Raw genomic sequence first — 19,671 nt, 5'->3', positions numbered from 1 at the left:
TAGGATCTTAAGGCACATCTAACTAGTGTACACACCATTAGGGCCATGGTGGGAATCGATGGATAAACAGCAGTTCACAGCAGGTAACAGGTTACAGCAGGGCCAGACTGGCCAGAGGGGCCGATTTCTTCTTGTAAGTGGAGGCTCCGCCTCCTGATAGGCACGCAGAGAGAGCTGCTGGACTCACGGCGGGTCCGGAGGCTCGCTCTGTGCACCGCTGAGGTCCAGGAGAGAGGGGGGCATCACACGCTGCTATTCCCCTCTCTCCTGCAAGCCAGGAGAGGCAACGCACGCATGCGCAGTGCATGCGTGTGCCCGGCTTGTGCACACGTGCAACAAAGTAGTTTTGGTTGGTGTAGTAGAGTAACGTGGCGCTTACTTATCGGGATCTGCCTGGTCTGTACCGAAAGGGGTTTCCCAAAACCCTACAGGAAGTAATAATTGGATTGGTGGGTGGTATAGACACCTTGGCGCTCCCTTATAGTTTGGACAGGTGGTGATGTATACTGTGGTGATTTCTATTATGGTAAATGAGAAAATCACTTCCCTGATTTTTGTATGATGTCTCCTGTATGTGATTCCTCACTCCTTCACTGTCTCCCGTTGTCACGCAGTCGGGGAGGATGAGACATAAAAATAAAAATACACAGCAATGTGAAGTGTCGTTTAAATGAAAATATTTCTAAATAGCGTTTTCCTCTGGGATATAGATGTGTTATGTGGCGTACCAAACTCACACAAATATCGAAAGGTATAAATACATCAAGGTATCTTTATCCTATTGTATACGATGGCGTACCATTACTCACGTAGATTCGTGATGAGTGAAACACATCAAGGTATCTTTTCCTTTTTTGTGGTTTATTTTCAATAAAAAGAATTTTTATGGCAACAATTACATCAATTAAAAAACGGATGAGAAGTGGTGAGTGCAAAAACAGAGCTCACTGCGGTTCCAAGGTGGGTTCAAATCCTGAGGAAGGGAGTACAACTCCCGAAACATGTTGATCCAGGTCTAGTGTACTATATACGGAGAGAAGGAAGGTAAGTGAAACCAGTTATCCTGCGCTGTACACTGTGGGGAAAATATCCGGATTTGAACCCACCTTGGAACCGCAGTGAGCTCTGTTTTTGCACTCACCACTTCTCATCCGTTTTTTAATTGATGTAATTGTTGCCATAAAAATTCTTTTTATTGAAAATAAACCACAAAAAAAGAAAAAAATACCTTGATGTGTTTCACTCATCACGAATCTACGTGAGTAATGGTACGCCATCGTATACAATAGGATAAAGATACCTTGATGTATTTATACCTTTCGATATTTGTGTGAGTTTGGTACGCCACATAACACATCTATATCCCAGAGGAAAACGCTATTTAGAAATATTTTCATTTAAACGACACTTCACATTGCTGTGTATTTTTATTTTTATGTCTCATCCTCCCCGACTGCGTGACAACGGGAGACAGTGAAGGAGTGAGGAATCACATACAGGAGACATCATACAAAAATCAGGGAAGTGATTTTCTCATTTACCATTATAGAAATCCCCACAGTATACATCACCACCTGTCCAAACTATAAGGGAGCGCCAAGGTGTCTATACCACCCACCAATCCAATTATTACACGTGCAACAAAGGTCGCACATGTGCACAAATGCTAGTCCATCGCAGGGTTACAGTGTTACATTCCATGGTCTGACTAACAATTCTGTTTTTTTTTTTAAGTGGCAATCAGTTACATGGCAAAATCATGCTGATTTTGCCATGTAACTGATTGCCACTTTAAAAAAAATGGGAAAACTCTCCCAAAATCTCTCAATTTCTGAAACTCTCACCCTATTACATTTGGCCCTATATGTTATACCATAATAACCTCCATATACGAAAACACTTTACCTAATTTTATATACAGGCAGAAAACATCACATAATAGGATTACATTAACATTAATTGGAATGTGCTGGTAACAGTATTGCTTCATGGAGGATAATAAACGTGGATACTTTTTACTGTATAATAATACAATGAATTTCTGTTCTTATACTGTATAATAAAGTATGAACCATGTGACTGTGAAGAAAGTCCAATATTCACAGTAATAGCAATTTTGAAATCTTGATTAAAGTAAGTGACATAATAAAATTATTTATAGCATTTGACTTGATACAGAGGGATCAGGCAGCAGCCACAGCTTATGATATATATTTTTTATAATAACATATGGGGCGGGATGTTATAACATCCGCGGCCCCCCTTCGCCGGACATCGCATTTTTAATAACGGCATATGCTATAACATATGCCGTTATTCATGCAAGGGACAGCTCTTGCGGTAAGAGCTGTCCCTTGCGATGCGGTGCCGGCGCTGGACTTCCGGGTCTGTGACCCGGGAGTCCATCTGCGCATGCGCAGACCCCGGCGCCGGCCGCAGGGCACGCTGGGAGGGATCCGTGACGGATCCCTCAAACAGCGCTGCGGTAAGAAGCCCATAGGCTTCTGCAGGGATTCGCCAGCTTTAGCTGGCGATTCCCTCCGCAGCGCTGACACTGCGGAGGCGCCATATAGCATATAGAAATGCGGTAGAAACCCCGAAAACGGGGTTTTTACCGCATTTCTGCTATATAGCATCCCGCCCTTTGGGCGGGATGCTATATAGCAGAAATGCGGTAAAAACCCCGTTTTCGGGCTTTGGGCGGGATGCTATATAGCAGAAATGCGGTAAAAACCCCGTTTTCGGGGTTTCTACCGCATTTCTATATGCTATATGGCGCCTCCGCAGTGTCAGCGCTGCGGAGGGAATCGCCAGCTAAAGCTGGCGAATCCCTGCAGAAGCCTATGGGCTTCTTACCGCAGCGCTGTTTGAGGGATCCGTCACGGATCCCTCCCAGCGTGCCCTGCGGCCGGCGCCGGGGTCTGCGCATGCGCAGATGGACTCCCGGGTCACAGACCCGGAAGTCCAGTGCCGGCACCGCATCGCAAGGGACAGCTCTTACCGCAAGAGCTGTCCCTTGCATGAATAACGGCATATATAGCATATGCCGTTATTAAAAATGCGATGTCCGGCGAAGGGGGGCCGCGGATGTTATAACATCCCGCCCCTTGAGACAATTACAGGTGACAGCACACATACACATATCTACTATAATACCACATAGAGCAATATATCAACATACATAAAGACAGGTGTTAGACATGGGTGTTCAAAGTCCCCAGATTATATAAAGTCCAATGAGTCTGTTTAATTGGAAAAATAAATAGATTGGCTGTGGAATATGTTTGTCCGGATGGGAGTAATATAATAAAATATCACATCACAATTCAGCTAGAAGTGAAAATGACCAAGCAAACGTTTTATTCATCACAATGACCTGTAATGTTCACCTTGTATAGGAAATATAGTCTTTTTTTTACATTAACATTTTTTATTTGAATTCATATAACAAATGTGAGCGATGCTGGCATTTTAGTGGATATTTTGCTCATCTGTCACAGAGATGTTGGCACTCAAATGGTTAAACATGTAGGGACAGTAGGGAATCATTGGAGGGGAATACAAAGCCATCCTATTTGAATCATGTTACACAAACACAAATATGGAGCACCATTATTAAGGACTTCAAGATTATGCCATTTGGTGAGTTGGAAGCAATTTTTCAATGTTTCTTTAATTGCTATTGAACAAATAGAAATATAAACCATCTATACTCTAAAAAAAATTCTGAGTTTTTGTCTTTCTGAGAGGACATTTCAACCCAGTCCAAAGAGGTGATAAACGCTAGGAAGTACTAGGGCTAGTGATGGATATGTTGATGCAACCCATTGCGGAAAAAATAGCATTTTTAATGGCCACTGCATATTTGGTAAGCAGTTTTTTAAATTTAAATACACACTGCTCATATTCCTGATAAATACACACCTCTGTTAGAGAGTTTTGGGTCCATCTGACTACAATACACCACTTGTTTAACTAAACTTTAGGTGTAACATGAGCCTAATCGGGTATGTGTCCCAGAGCGACATGTGGTAAAAACACAAATATAATCTCCTTTCTTCAGACTCTAAAGCACACTGCTGTTTGATAACACACTCGTATACATGTGCTTCTACCCAGCATGTGGCTCATAACTAGTGCTCCAACCCCTATGCTGTGATGGCGGCACTGCCATAGTTGCTCGCATCTCCCCATGGTTTGCAGTCTCACACAGTAGTATTATTGGCAGTGTGGCACAGTGACCTGATTTATATAAATTTCACAGTGTACAGATGGAACCGCTTTTAATAGATTATATCACCATGCGCCATCCCCCGCCCATCCACCAGAGTCTGACCGAATGGGGTGTGAAGAATGACGCCTGTGCCAATCCCGGGGCATTTTTGCTGTACCCCCCACATAACTTACTTTTTGGGAGCTGTGGAGGGGGCAGGCGGCAGTGGGGCAGGCGTCGGGAATGACGCGGGCGGGTGGGAGGCACGTTGGGTATGGCGCGTGAGGCTGGGAAGGGCCCACCGGCGAGCGAGTTTCGGGTGCTGGTGATGCCACGCTGCGGCCTGCGACCTATGACTGAATCTCCATGCGCAGGCCACACACCGGGTCGGGAACAGCCGGGCAGCGCCTGTGCATATACGAGACAATCACGCACCCCATTCTGTCGGAAGCCCCTACAGTCGTCTCCCGATGCTGCCCACTCCCTGCCTGTCTCCCTGAGCGGAGACTGGCAGGGAAGCACCTGGTCCCCACTGCCTTGCTGATGAGTGGGCACTCATGCGTCCCTGTCTGCCACCCTCCGCCCCCAACAGCCTCTGCCAGCACTATGGATATGTAGCGCTGGTGGGCTGGCTGAGGCTGGTTCCATCTGTACATATGCAGCCGCCACAGAAATGCCGACGTGCGTTTCTCCCAAGACTGTTTCTTGAGAAAACAGCCTTGGGTGCTTCAGGGCATCACAATGTAACACTTATTTCAGCACTTTTATGACACCTTTAGTGTTGTCTTTATTATTGCAAAATGTATTATAATCAGTAATGTTTGAATAGTGCACCAGCATTCTTTCTCTTTGTGTGTGGCATTACAAGTCTCTGCAAGGTAGCATCTCATACATACAGTTAGGGTGTGCTTGTGCAGTGGAGCACCCATCCCCTATATACAGTATATTATTTTGTCTGAAAAATACACAGACTTTGAAATGTGGCTTTACTTACAATACGATTTAATGCATTATCAAACAAAAAGTTCTCAACATATACTGTATGTATTTAAAAAAAGGCAGTTGAGCTTGGATTAATTAAGAGAAAGTAAGGTATGTTATACTAGGCAGACATTTATCATGTCAACAATCATAATGTCAACTTGCTCATCACGTTGACATTGCTGAATTGTTGATGTGTGGAATTTTAACATTGCCAGAATGTTGATATTCAGGTTAGGCCAGTGGTTCCACAATTTTTTGTACTCACTGTGCCCCAGAGTATCAGTATTGTTTTTGCAGCACCCCTAAGATAAAAGTTTTTTTATTTTTTAGAATTTTTGGGAACAAATATAGAATGAAGTAAATTTTGCCTGCCTATCACTCTGGTTCAAGTATGCGGTGGTGTACAATTGTTCTGATTAGGATTGGCAGCCACTACTACTGGGTTTGTCTATCACTTTGGCAATAAATAATGTGATTTGGTGCAGGACCACCAACATGAGGCACCCCAGGGCGTCTAGGCACAAAGTTTTAGAACTACTGGGCTAGGCCAGGATCCTCTTAATGAGATTATAGGCCTAGGGCAATGCACCAAATAAAAAAATCCTAACATGCCTCTCGGTCCACATGCACCCATATAATGAATGACTATCAGCGCTCTGATTGGTGGATACTTCCAGCCATTTACCAATCAGTGAACTTACATGTAAACATGTTGACATTGCAAGGATGCTGATGTTTTGTCTGTCCACATTTAAGCAATGCTAATATAACTGTCACCATCATGGTGTCTGCATTATGACCGCGTCTTAGACAAGGTATTCAACGTTGATAAATGTGCTGTATCAATGTTATGTGTATTAAATATCCGCTTCCATTATTTCATTGCTTAACATATTTTGATTACTTACCATAGAACTTTGTCATTACTTTGTCAGTCCTTGCCATAAAACATGGTCAGTGCTGCTTAGTTCTCTTCACACATCACTTACTGAATACCTCATGTTGCTGTTTTAGAGATATGTACAAATTGGTAATAAGTGTTGATCCATCAGTTTCATGACACTTCTTTCATTCAGGAGGTTTACTTTAATACCTGAAAGTGTATGTGGTTAGAGGATTAGCACCAAATTATGTGGAGGTGTAAAAGGCTATGAGAACAGGGGAAGTGTAAAATGTGTTAATCAGCCATTTTATCACCACTCAGCACTGTTTAAAGGTTATTCTGTTATTAATCTTTTAATGGTTGTGAAGTGACAGTCATTAGAGTATACTCTGCAGTCTTCATTCCTTCTGGACTATGTATCATTCTGATATTGGGCTTCTTCTGCAATTTTTTTTCTTTATTTGACACCATCAGAATAAAATGTATTGTTTCAGGTTGTTTGTTGCTTATTTCCTCCCAAAATAAGTAAATTTGGCACTTTGTCTTCCAATATGACTGTAATTTGGACAACAGCACTAGGACTACAGCTCTAGGCATTCTTCTTCGTCGTCTTCTTCCTTCTTATTATTATTATTGGAAGAACAGTCGCCATTATGTTACATGGCATCTTAAGCCATATTAAGCAGCTCTTTGCAGTATGGAGTACAGTGAGCACGCATTGGTTGAAAATAGGAACATATGTAATATAACATACATGAAAAACCAGCCACTGTTCTGAGAAATTTGTTTTATTCTTTTAAAGCAGTAAGTTCCCATCACATGAGGCAGACCAGCGGTGGGTGACGTGTGGGTTTTCTTGTAGCCCTGCCATTACTGTAGGTGATTGTTAAATTTACACTTTTACAAAATGTAAGTTAAGCCGTAAGCAGGTGTGTTGTGCGCATAACTTTCTTACATGGAATGATGCCTCCTGAGGAACTGACTTTACTTCACACAGTGATTGATATGAACCTTTCCGCATAGGGATGCTAAGGTTTCAACAAGTGAAATGCCGCCGTAGCTGAGTATTGTCAAAACCTGTTATGCGGTGAGTTAGAGCAGCCAGTAAATAAACCTGAGAAGCTGGGTTGCACCCTGCGGTGTTTCCCAGGTATAACATTGCTGTAACATAGTCTCCTGATGTAATCTTTTGTGTCCTGCTGTTCACAACTCAACTTACATTATGATTGGGCTGTGTCTGGCTGGTAAATTCATACTTGGTTCTTTAGTATTGTGAAATCTATGTTTCTTGCATATGTTCCCTTCATCAACTTTAGGCTTGCATGTGTATGTTCTTATTCTTATATCTCTCAATGGATTATCAATGTTAGGACCACCTACAGTAGGTCATTGTTTTTGTAGTACAAAGCTGGTACAATTAATTTAGATGAATATAGAATATAGTACAGGTTGAGTATCCCTTATCCGAATAGCTGTTATTCAAATTATTCCGAAAACCATACATTCCAGAAAGTGGGACATCTGTAACAGCACTGCTGGGGACATGATATGTAACTGGTACTACTGGGGACATGATATGTAACTGGCACTACTGGGGACATCTGTAACAGCACTGCTGGGGACATGATATGTAACTGGTACTACTGGGGACATGATACTGTATGTAACTGGCACTACTGGGGACATCTGTAACAGCACTGCTGGGGACATGATATGTAACTGGCACTACTGGGGACATGATATGTAACTGGCACTACTGGGGACATATTATGTAACTGGTACTACTGGGGACATGATATGTAACTGGAACTATTGGGGACATGATATGTAACTGGGGTACTTGTGTACAATCACGGCTCCCACGATGTCCATCGTATAGGAAAAAATCGCATCGCATGCGATTTTTAACAGAAATGCATCCAAATTAGTATAAAACATGATCAATGGCCCCCAAATGTCATTTTTGAGGCTGTACCACCCCCACTATCAACGCAAACCCGAAGCGTGGCGAGCGCAGCGAGGGGCGGCGTTCCGCGTCCTACGACCTTTTCATACCCCCACTATCCACGTCGGCGTGGAGTTGAGAATAGAAAGTGTGGCGAGCGCAGCGAGCCACCGAGCCCGAAGCGTGGCGAGCGCAGCGAGCCCCGCAAGGGGACACGGATACCTTCACAGGTATACGCGTCCCCTCGCGGGCTTCACAGGTGTCCGCATCCCCTCGCGGGGCTCGCTGCGCTCGCCACACTTTCTATTCTCAACTCCACGCCGACGTTGATAGTGGGGGTATGAAAAGGTTGTAGGACGCGTACCGCCGCCCCTCGCGGTCTCGCTGCGCTCACCGCGCTTCGGGTTTGCGTTGATAGTGGGGGTGGTACAGCCTCAAAAATGACATTTGGGGGCCATTGAACATGTTTGATACTAATTTCAATGCATTTGGATGCATTTCTGTTAAAAATCGCATGCAATGCGATCGCATTCGATTTTTAAAAATGCTAAAAACTGCAAAAATCGCATGCCATCGCATGCCACTACATTTGGCATGCGATGGCATGCGATGGGAGCCGTGAAAGTACACAAGTACCGTAACTGGGACTACTGGGGACATGATATGTAGCTGGCACTACTGGGGACATGATATGTAGCTGGCACTACTGGGGACATGATATGTAACTGGCACTACTGGGGACATGATATGTAACTGGTACTACTGGGGACATGATATGTAGCTGGCACTACTGGGGACATGATATGTAGCTGGCGCTACTGGGGACATGATATGTAACTGGTACTACTGGCGACATGATATGTTACTGGCACAAAATATGTGTAAGGCAATTATTGCTTGACATTCTCATTCAGTATCTGAGATAGTACATAAACTTTGTTTCATGTTTTGAAACCTTGTGTTATGCACAAATGAAATATATGTGTGTGTATTTCATGTGTTTGATGTGTTTATACAGCATAAATGCAAGATACCTCAAGATACATAATTGAAATATAAAAATATTCTGAAATACCGAATAATCCGTTATCCAAAATTCTTCTGGTCCCGAGCATTTTGGATAAGGGATACTCAACCTGCATTTCAGGTTTCTGAACTATACCGGTACTTCAGACTCTGAGCTGCAGGAGCCAGGCAATCAGGTAAATGCTGCCCCGACACCGCACCCATCAGACTCCACCCCTGTACACTGTCCCCTCTATGAACACACACAGGGGGGAAAGCACTCACCATAGAGTGATTTTCCCCCTGCTTGCAGCACCAAGTAAATCTAGACTTACACAGTGCTGCAAAGGCCTTGGGGAGAAGGAGTCCGCTGATGATGTCAGCAACCTTCCCCTCCAAGGCCCAGGCAACTCCTGCATTTTATGGGACAGTCCTGGCAATACACTGCGTTACCACCAACAAACACCCTATCACCTACAGGCAGCCTGTGAGGCAGCGTACTCAGGGCCGGCGCCACCACCAGGCAGCTCTAGGCATTTGCCTAGGGTGCCGGCACCTGGAGGGCGGCAGTTCGCCCCTCACCCCCAGCGAACTGTGTAAAAAACTTGCGGCCCTGGCATCCCTGCAGTGCTGGGGCGGTCAGGGGTGTCCGTGCCATAGGGGTACCTGCGGCGCCGTCATGTGTGTAAAGCTGGCTGCGGCCGGCGGGGTCCCTGTAGTGAATAGAAAATAACTAGCGCTATGCGCGCGGCGGCGCGGGAAGCGCTAGTTATTTTCTATTCACTACAGGGACCCCTCCTTCCGCAGCCAGCTTTATACACATGACGGCGCCGCAGGTACCCCTACGGCACGGACACCCCTGACCACCCCAGCACTGCAGGGACGCCGGGGCTGCAAGTTTTTTCCACAGGTACCACCCCCCCTCCCCCCGGCACCGGGGCGCCCCCACCCCGACTCGCCTGGGGCGCTCCGGTGCCTTGCACCGGCCCTGAGCGTACTGTGCGCATGCACGGTCATTCGATAAGCCCTGCAAATTAACATATATCAGGCCCTGTGTAATGTTATAGGTATTTATGGGTCTAATTCAGAGATGTCTGAAATCCCAATGTCTACAGACATCTCTGATGTTCTTAAGTCTGTGTAGAAGCCATACTGCACAGGGGCAGATCTGGGGCTACGATGTTGGTTGCATTGCCCAAACGCAGTGATTGACATGCTGCCATCTAATGGCGGAGACAACAAGCAGCATTGCAGAATATGAGGGCATTGGCCCAATTTTCTGGTCATGCTGAATGTTGGAATTTTACCCAATTTTCTGGTCATGGTCATGGCCAAGTCCTATGGTCAGACGCCACAGCAGAAGCCTGCATTAGGCATCTTCTAACGCAAGATGCCTCCTGGTGCTATGTTTTGCATATTCGCACATTACCACTGCATACAGACATGTAGCAATGGTGCGATCAGAGTCTGCCACTGTATCAGGCCTTATACTGTATGTATAATGTGTGCAGCACATCTACAGTATGGAAACAAAATGTTTAGTTAATAAGGAGAGAGAATTCCTCGTAACATTTGCTAGCATGAGATTGACACTAAATAACAATATGTAAATGAAGAAGGTGTTGTGGTTGGTGGAGCGCAATAAATCAGGTATATAGTGCAGCCAACTCCAATATAATGTGGGGGTACACCACCCCCAAAGTTAGAATGCTAGACAAAAAAGTTTATATAGAGTTTGGCGCACTATACCTGAAAAGATGTTATTTGGACACAAATCCAATTAATTTCAACAGGATTTATTAGAATACAATGGATACATAAAAGAAAACATATACGAAAAATAAGCAATACAAAATACAACACTGTTTGCAATGCTCCTATGGGGACGTGGATGCACTCTGGTCTCAGATGTAATTTTAACCGTCTGGAAATGAATGGGTATCTCACCATGTGGATGCACTGCGGTGGGCTATACTGAAGATGGAACCAGTCTGCGGCACCACCGCAGTGAGCTTGCGTCCAAATGTCTCCAGAGTCCCAGTAAAGTGCTTGTGCGTCTCCAGGAAAGTGCAAATGCAATAAAGTGTCAGGTGCCAAGGTGCTTCGGTCAGAAAGTGCAGTGGCTTGTGGTCATCAGCAACGCGTTTCGAGGACTTCAATAATGTCCTCTTTCTCAAGCTGGGTATATTTGTCATGTGCCCAGAAGCCGTTTTTATACCTGCTTCCTGGGCTCTAGTTAGCTCAGAAGCCAATCAGTATTCCGCGATTTTCGCGGGCAGGAAGTGCCGTGCGTTCCACACGGCACTTCCTGTTTGCGTTCCAAGTCGCGTCATGTCACTTCCGCTTCCGGTTTCGCGGTAATATGCGGCGATCTTCTAAGCTCTTCCTTTTTCTTTTTAGGCGCTCCTTGGACATAGAAAACCTCTAGGGTAGCTTTATAAACACCAAAGGATTCCATATTGTGGCCAGAATTTCCTTATCTATGCCTCTGCAATTACGATATAGATTTTCGGCCATCTTTGTTGAGGGCAGTTTTGCTGGCAAATCTTCTATAAGCCACATTCTTTGTTTAATTATAGGGTGGACTGGAATTCCTCTTACCGTCTATACCGTACTTTGTATTCCGGTAATGTCCATCCCTAAATACCGGGAATACCAGTCCCCCTAACTTGGTACAGAGGTACGGACAATCCATGGTTATATAAAAAAGAGAGAGAAAAAGATAAAAATGTAAACATTATATAAAAAGTAGATAAAAGCAATAGATAAAAACAGATAATTCATGCAGGGTAAAATTTGGTAACTCATAAAACATGATAAAAACATTTAATCTTCTAAAAACCATTTAAGCTCAAAGTCTGCATTATGGCCGTTTGGAGCAAGGGTATTTAAAAGAAAAATCCACTTCATTTCGTTCTGGGCTAATTTTATTTCCAGGTCTCTATTTTTCCAATTATTGACAACTTGTTGTATGCCTAGAAATCTTTTTATTGCCCCTTCACATTTCTGATGTTTTTTTGTGAAGTGTTCCGATAGTGGATGAGTCATTAAGCCTTTTCGTACATTATATATGTGCTCAGCTGACCTGAGTTTGAGGTTTCTAGTTGTTTTTCCGATGTATATGAGATTACATTCACACTCTAAAAGGTATATGACGTTACGGGAATGGCAAGTAATAAATTGATTGATTTTATGTTTAATACCATTCACTTCAAAGGATGTAGTTTTTCTTTCATAGGGTTTTTTGCTAGTGGTTTTGCACATAAGGCATGATCCACACCTATGGAATCCTTTATTTCTCTCACTGCCCCCTTGTTTGTCTACTAGGGCACTCTTGACAAGAAGATTTTTTAGGGATGGTGCCCTTCTGTATATAAACCTAGGTTTCTGGGGCATTGCTGTCCCCAAGACTGGATCATCGAGAAGAATTCGCCAGTTTCTTCTGATGATAGTTTCAACTTGTCTATGGTGAGAACCGTATTGGGAAAAGAAAGCCCATTCGGTCATTTTAGAATTGGATTTCCCTTCAATTTTTTCTTTGGGTTTAAGTAGATCTCTTCTATTCATATTATCTACCTTAGTTTTGGATACTTCCAACAATTCTTTTGTGTATCCTTTTTGTAAAAATCTTTGGTCTATTTCAGAATATTGTTCCACCAAAACTTCTTGTTGGGTACAGTTTCTCTTCAAACGCATATATTGGCCCAAAGGGATATTGTCAAGCCACCTCTGGTGATGTTCACTATTCATTTGTATATATGAGTTTGAATCGGTGGCTTTTCTGTGGGTTTTGGTTTGTATTTTTCCCATTTGGACATATATATTCAAATCCAAAAACACCAATTCATTTTTACTAATGTTGAAGGTTAAATTAATATTAAAATCATTTGAATTTAATATCTCACAAAAATCATTTAAAATCTCGCCATCACCTCGCCAAATGAAAAAAATGTCATCTATGAACCGCCACCATGATACCAGGTTCGCCCCCGGTGCCAGTCTACCATCAACTGCACCAGCCTCCCAGAATGCCATGAAAAGATTGGCATAACTTGGGGCGAACCTGGTACCCATGGCGGTCCCTTTGATCTGCAAATAATAACTACCATTAAAATAAAAGTAGTTGTTTTTTAAAATGAATAAAATTGATTCAATTAAAAAATCCTGAAGGTCTTTATTATATTCACTTAAATTTAAAAAGTACTGTACCGCCTCTTGACCTTTATCACAATCTATGATGGTGTACAAGGTACTCACATCTGCACTAATTAAAAAACAATTTTCATCCCAAGTCACTGTTTCTAATTTTCGTAGTACATCTCCAGTATCTTTCAGGTAAGACCGGGTTTTTGCAACTAATGGTTGGAGATAGAAATCAACCAGGGCGGACAGGTTTGATGTAATGCTGCCTGTACCAGTAATTATGGGTCGCCCTGGAGGTTTAGTGAGATGTTTGTGTATTTTTGGGAGTACGTATATTGTAGGGGTGGAGGGGTTAGTTAGATTAATAAAATCAAACTCCTCCTTTGATAGGAGACCTTTTCCCAAAGCTTTTGTGCTTAGATCTTTTAGACCTTTTACCACTGTAGACGTTGGATCATTTCTCAACTTTTTGTATGTCATAGTGTCATTCAATTGCCTATTTATTTCAGCAATATAATCACTTTTATTTAAAACCACCACTCCACCCCCTTTATCAGCAGGTTTTATAACAATTTGATCATTCTTTTTTAATGTTTCTATTGCTTGCCATTCTTTTTTGCTGATATTTTTCTTCTTTGAGGTTTCTACCTTTCTTAGTTCTTTTGAAACTATCGAATTAAAACAGTCAATACTTCCGCCTTTTACATGTTTGGGGTAAAATTTGGACTTACGTCTTAAAGTAGTTGTATTTTCAGTTCTTTCTTCTTCCTCCACAATTTCATTATCATTTGTGCTCTCTTTTGATAGGAAGAATTTCTTTAGACTTACTTTTCTTACGAATTTTTGAAGGTCTACAAATAATTCGAACTGATTCGCTTTTGCTGTTGGTGCAAATTTGAGACCCTTTTTAAGGATTTTTGTTTCTTCCTCTGTAAGAACCGTATTACTGAGGTTGAAGATTTTTCCTGTCTCATTGACTGTATCGACTGGAACATGAGTAGATTCTATTGTTTGTTTTTTTCTTTTTAGTTTGGGACGGGGTTTCCCCCCTCTTTTACCTCTTTTAGTCTTTTTTGTGTCGGTATTGGAGACTATTCTCTCCTTGGGGGTTGGCGGTCCCTCCACAAAAAAGACCTATTAACGGGTCTGGAATTTTGTATTTGAGTTTCATTTCTTAAAACATCAAATCTATTTCTTACTGGTACAAAGTCTCTCCTGTTTTCAGATGGGATATTTCTTTGAGGTGTTCTTATGGGATTAGTGGGTCGGTTCCACCTCTGAGGTGTGTGGGGTGGACCATTTCTAAAAAATCTATCGTTTGTGGTCCAAATTGGATCCCTTTCTGTTCTCTCCATTTTTCTATTTATGTTATTTCTGTACCTCCAATTTTCTTGTTGAGTATTGTTCTCATAAGGGTGGTTTTTTTGAGGATTTTTCTTCCATTTTTTGTTTCTGGGAGTTTTTGGTATGGGAGTGGGGTTGGGCATGGGTTCATTGATGGTTTCCCCTTTATTTTTGGTTTGTTCTAAATCCCTTTGGAATTTCTTCTTTTTTCTAACCTGTAACTCTCTGGTATTCTTTTCTAATTTGGACAAAATTTCTTTTTCTCTTTTTAATACTTCTTCAGTATTTGCATGAGGTTCTAATATTCTTTTAAGACGATCTATCTCCTTATTGGTGTCAATAAGATCGATTTGACGTTCTTTTATTATAAGTTCAGTGAGTGCTTTGGAGCAACTATGCATGATTTTGTCCCATTCACAAAGGAAATCCTCCCTAGTGGATTTGAAAGATGGTGTTTTTTCCAATTTTAAACCCTTTGGGACCAAATCATTGCTAATATATTGCTCCAAAGCCGTAACTTCCCACCAGAGACGATTCTCCTTTAGGAATAATTTTTCCAAATTTCTTAATATTGTGAAGGTATCACCTTCATTAGTGACAGTATTGCTGCTGTCAGAGGTTGAAAAAATATCTCTCAAGTTACCTCTATTTTCTCTGAAAGAGAACATCTTTGCTGCTCCTTTAACCACAACTTGGTGTAAAACAAGTAGTATGTAAATGAAGAAGGTGTTGTGGTTGGTGGAGCGCAATAAATCAGGTATATAGTGCAGCCAACTCCAATATAATGTGGCCAACATTATATTGGAGTTGGCTGCACTATATACCTGATTTATTGCGCTCCACCAACCACAACACCTTCTTCATTTACATACTACTTGTTTTACACCAAGTTGTGGTTAAAGGAGCAGCAAAGATGTTCTCTTTCAGAGAAAATAGAGGTAACTTGAGAGATATTTTTTCAACCTCTGACAGCAGCAATACTGTCACTAATGAAGGTGATACCTTCACAATATTAAGAAATTTGGAAAAATTATTCCTAAAGGAGAATCGTCTCTGGTGGGAAGTTACGGCTTTGGAGCAATATATTAGCAATGATTTGGTCCCAAAGGGTTTGAAATTGGAAAAAACACCATCTTTCAAATCCACTAGGGAGGATTTCCTTTGTGAATGGGACAAAATCATGCATAGTTGCTCCAAAGCACTCACTGAACTTATAATAAAAGAACGTCAAATCGATCTTATTGACACCAATAAGGAGATAGATCGTCTTAAAAGAATATTAGAACCTCATGCAAATACTGAAGAAGTATTAAAAAGAGAAAAAGAAATTTTGTCCAAATTAGAAAAGAATACCAGAGAGTTACAGGTTAGAAAAAAGAAGAAATTCCAAAGGGATTTAGAACAAACCAAAAATAAAGGGGAAACCATCAATGAACCCATGCCCAACCCCACTCCCATACCAAAAACTCCCAGAAACAAAAAATGGAAGAAAAATCCTCAAAAAAACCACCCTTATGAGAACAATACTCAACAAGAAAATTGGAGGTACAGAAATAACATAAATAGAAAAATGGAGAGAACAGAAAGGGATCCAATTTGGACCACAAACGATAGATTTTTTAGAAATGGTCCACCCCACACACCTCAGAGGTGGAACCGACCCACTAATCCCATAAGAACACCTCAAAGAAATATCCCATCTGAAAACAGGAGAGACTTTGTACCAGTAAGAAATAGATTTGATGTTTTAAGAAATGAAACTCAAATACAAAATTCCAGACCCGTTAATAGGTCTTTTTTGTGGAGGGACCGCCAACCCCCAAGGAGAGAATAGTCTCCAATACCGACACAAAAAAGACTAAAAGAGGTAAAAGAGGGGGGAAACCCCGTCCCAAACTAAAAAGAAAAAAACAAACAATAGAATCTACTCATGTTCCAGTCGATACAGTCAATGAGACAGGAAAAATCTTCAACCTCAGTAATACGGTTCTTACAGAGGAAGAAACAAAAATCCTTAAAAAGGGTCTCAAATTTGCACCAACAGCAAAAGCGAATCAGTTCGAATTATTTGTAGACCTTCAAAAATTCGTAAGAAAAGTAAGTCTAAAGAAATTCTTCCTATCAAAAGAGAGCACAAATGATAATGAAATTGTGGAGGAAGAAGAAAGAACTGAAAATACAACTACTTTAAGACGTAAGTCCAAATTTTACCCCAAACATGTAAAAGGCGGAAGTATTGACTGTTTTAATTCGATAGTTTCAAAAGAACTAAGAAAGGTAGAAACCTCAAAGAAGAAAAATATCAGCAAAAAAGAATGGCAAGCAATAGAAACATTAAAAAAGAATGATCAAATTGTTATAAAACCTGCTGATAAAGGGGGTGGAGTGGTGGTTTTAAATAAAAGTGATTATATTGCTGAAATAAATAGGCAATTGAATGACACTATGACATACAAAAAGTTGAGAAATGATCCAACGTCTACAGTGGTAAAAGGTCTAAAAGATCTAAGCACAAAAGCTTTGGGAAAAGGTCTCCTATCAAAGGAGGAGTTTGATTTTATTAATCTAACTAACCCCTCCACCCCTACAATATACGTACTCCCAAAAATACACAAACATCTCACTAAACCTCCAGGGCGACCCATAATTACTGGTACAGGCAGCATTACATCAAACCTGTCCGCCCTGGTTGATTTCTATCTCCAACCATTAGTTGCAAAAACCCGGTCTTACCTGAAAGATACTGGAGATGTACTACGAAAATTAGAAACAGTGACTTGGGATGAAAATTGTTTTTTAATTAGTGCAGATGTGAGTACCTTGTACACCATCATAGATTGTGATAAAGGTCAAGAGGCGGTACAGTACTTTTTAAATTTAAGTGAATATAATAAAGACCTTCAGGATTTTTTAATTGAATCAATTTTATTCATTTTAAAAAACAACTACTTTTATTTTAATGGTAGTTATTATTTGCAGATCAAAGGGACCGCCATGGGTACCAGGTTCGCCCCAAGTTATGCCAATCTTTTCATGGCATTCTGGGAGGCTGGTGCAGTTGATGGTAGACTGGCACCGGGGGCGAACCTGGTATCATGGTGGCGGTTCATAGATGACATTTTTTTCATTTGGCGAGGTGATGGCGAGATTTTAAATGATTTTTGTGAGATATTAAATTCAAATGATTTTAATATTAATTTAACCTTCAACATTAGTAAAAATGAATTGGTGTTTTTGGATTTGAATATATATGTCCAAATGGGAAAAATACAAACCAAAACCCACAGAAAAGCCACCGATTCAAACTCATATATACAAATGAATAGTGAACATCACCAGAGGTGGCTTGACAATATCCCTTTGGGCCAATATATGCGTTTGAAGAGAAACTGTACCCAACAAGAAGTTTTGGTGGAACAATATTCTGAAATAGACCAAAGATTTTTACAAAAAGGATACACAAAAGAATTGTTGGAAGTATCCAAAACTAAGGTAGATAATATGAATAGAAGAGATCTACTTAAACCCAAAGAAAAAATTGAAGGGAAATCCAATTCTAAAATGACCGAATGGGCTTTCTTTTCCCAATACGGTTCTCACCATAGACAAGTTGAAACTATCATCAGAAGAAACTGGCGAATTCTTCTCGATGATCCAGTCTTGGGGACAGCAATGCCCCAGAAACCTAGGTTTATATACAGAAGGGCACCATCCCTAAAAAATCTTCTTGTCAAGAGTGCCCTAGTAGACAAACAAGGGGGCAGTGAGAGAAATAAAGGATACCATAGGTGTGGATCATGCCTTATGTGCAAAACCACTAGCAAAAAACCCTATGAAAGAAAAACTACATCCTTTGAAGTGAATGGTATTAAACATAAAATCAATCAATTTATTACTTGCCATTCCCGTAACGTCATATACCTTTTAGAGTGTGAATGTAATCTCATATACATCGGAAAAACAACTAGAAACCTCAAACTCAGGTCAGCTGAGCACATATATAATGTACGAAAAGGCTTAATGACTCATCCACTATCGGAACACTTCACAAAAAAACATCAGAAATGTGAAGGGGCAATAAAAAGATTTCTAGGCATACAACAAGTTGTCAATAATTGGAAAAATAGAGACCTGGAAATAAAATTAGCCCAGAACGAAATGAAGTGGATTTTTCTTTTAAATACCCTTGCTCCAAACGGCCATAATGCAGACTTTGAGCTTAAATGGTTTTTAGAAGATTAAATGTTTTAATCATGTTTTATGAGTTACCAAATTTTACCCTGCATGAATTATCTGTTTTTATCTATTGCTTTTATCTACTTTTTATATAATGTTTACATTTTTATCTTTTTCTCTCTCTTTTTTATATAACCATGGATTGTCCGTACCTCTGTACCAAGTTAGGGGGACTGGTATTCCCGGTATTTAGGGATGGACATTACCGGAATACAAAGTACGGTATAGACGGTAAGAGGAATTCCAGTCCACCCTATAATTAAACAAAGAATGTGGCTTATAGAAGATTTGCCAGCAAAACTGCCCTCAACAAAGATGGCCGAAAATCTATATCGTAATTGCAGAGGCATAGATAAGGAAATTCTGGCCACAATATGGAATCCTTTGGTGTTTATAAAGCTACCCTAGAGGTTTTCTATGTCCAAGGAGCGCCTAAAAAGAAAAAGGAAGAGCTTAGAAGATCGCCGCATATTACCGCGAAACCGGAAGCGGAAGTGACATGACGCGACTTGGAACGCAAACAGGAAGTGCCGTGTGGAACGCACGGCACTTCCTGCCCGCGAAAATCGCGGAATACTGATTGGCTTCTGAGCTAACTAGAGCCCAGGAAGCAGGTATAAAAACGGCTTCTGGGCACATGACAAATATACCCAGCTTGAGAAAGAGGACATTATTGAAGTCCTCGAAACGCGTTGCTGATGACCACAAGCCACTGCACTTTCTGACCGAAGCACCTTGGCACCTGACACTTTATTGCATTTGCACTTTCCTGGAGACGCACAAGCACTTTACTGGGACTCTGGAGACATTTGGACGCAAGCTCACTGCGGTGGTGCCGCAGACTGGTTCCATCTTCAGTATAGCCCACCGCAGTGCATCCACATGGTGAGATACCCATTCATTTCCAGACGGTTAAAA

The 19,671-nt window shown here is 41.4% G+C and overlaps 1 protein-coding gene across 2 annotated transcripts in view; it reads left to right on the top strand.

Moving 5' to 3' along the window:
* IKZF3 (IKAROS family zinc finger 3) overlaps positions 1-19,671 on the top strand; it is an 83,608-nt gene that overhangs the window by 62,403 nt on the left and 1,534 nt on the right. The window lies entirely within an intron of this gene.

The sequence above is a fragment of the Crinia signifera genome, chromosome 6, assembly GCF_055691185.1.
Source record: "Crinia signifera chromosome 6, ASM5569118v1, whole genome shotgun sequence".
Taxonomy (NCBI): Eukaryota; Metazoa; Chordata; class Amphibia; order Anura; family Myobatrachidae; genus Crinia; species Crinia signifera.
Note: the sequence above shows the minus strand (reverse complement) of the source record. Positions and strands in the feature narration are given on the sequence as shown.